Source organism: Coffea eugenioides, unplaced genomic scaffold, assembly GCF_003713205.1.
Source record: "Coffea eugenioides isolate CCC68of unplaced genomic scaffold, Ceug_1.0 ScVebR1_1210;HRSCAF=2028, whole genome shotgun sequence".
Taxonomy (NCBI): Eukaryota; Viridiplantae; Streptophyta; class Magnoliopsida; order Gentianales; family Rubiaceae; genus Coffea; species Coffea eugenioides.
Window position 1 is genome coordinate 36,607 of NW_020861597.1, and position 1,298 is coordinate 37,904.

General features: G+C 39.0%; 1 non-coding gene across 1 annotated transcript; it reads right to left on the reverse strand.

The window, feature by feature from the left end:
* Positions 1-572: 572 nt before the first annotated feature.
* On the reverse strand, positions 573-679 carry LOC113755117. Its single transcript, XR_003465575.1, has one exon. It is a non-coding gene; the product is annotated as a small nucleolar RNA R71 (small nucleolar RNA).
* Positions 680-1,298: the final 619 nt, after the last annotated feature.

Here is a 1,298-nt window from a genome sequence, read left to right on the forward strand (position 1 = left end):
ACTACAAAAATTTCTCTTATTTTTATTTGTAGTGCATGCACCGATCAAATAGAGAAGTTGGACATTTTGATCCTGAAATTGAAAGAACATTGCGGAGACAAAGGAGGAATACACTGCATCAAGAGGAACAAGAGGTTTGGCAGCCAATAGAAGATATCTTGATAGAATTACCATTTGAAGAAGAAATGGCTGAAAATGACCTAAATAGGCGAGTTCTGCGAGATTTTACTATACCGGGAACACAAGGTTCACAAACGAGCATAGCAAGGCCTGCGGTAAATGCTAACAACTTTGAGATTAAACCATCACTTATCCAAATGGTTCAACAATCTCAATTTGGAGGTAATGCAGTAGAAGATCCTAATACACACTTAGCTACATTCTTGGAAATTTGTGATACAATTAAAATGAATGGAGTTAGTGATGATGCTATAAGGCTAAGATTGTTCCCATTTTCATTAAGAGATAAGGCCAAACTTTGGCTACACTCTCATGCTCCCAATACTTTCACTGGATGGGATGAATTATCAAGAGCATTCTTAAATAAGTATTTTCCACCAGGTAAGACTGCTAAGCTTAGAATGGATATCACTAGTTTTAGCCAATTGGAAGGTGAATCATTATATGAGGCATGGGAAAGGTTTAGAGATTTGCTTCGGAAATGTCCACATCATGGACTGCCGGAGTGGTTAATCATACAAACCTTTTATAATGGTTTATCTTTCTCCACTAAAACTATTATTGATGCAGCTGCAGGTGGAGCTTTAATGGGAAAAACACCCCAAGAAGCTCATAATTTGATAGAAGAAATGGCAGCAAATAACTATCAATGGGCCAATGAGAGAGGTAATACAAGACGTCACGCAGGTATGATAGAAATGGACACTCTCAATATGCTGAGTGTTCAAATGAATAATGTGATGAAATTGCTAAGTAGACAAGGTCCAAGTTCATCTAATGCACATGTAGCATGCTGTTCTGTATGTGGAGGTGAACATGATACTAATGAGTGTGTCGATTCTGAACAGGTACAATTCGTCAATAATTACAATCGTAATGCTCAAAATAACCCCTACTCGAATACTTACAATCCGGGATGGAGAAATCATCCAAACTTCGGATGGAAGGATCAAGGAAATCAACAAAGGCCAACCAATCCGCCGGGATTTCAACCAAGGCAACCACAGGCTGAAACTAAACCAAGTTGGGAGATCGCGGTGGAAAAACTTGCTAAGGTGACTTCGGACAGATTTGAACGAGTAGAAGGGAGACTGGATCAACTCACTACAATGTACAGG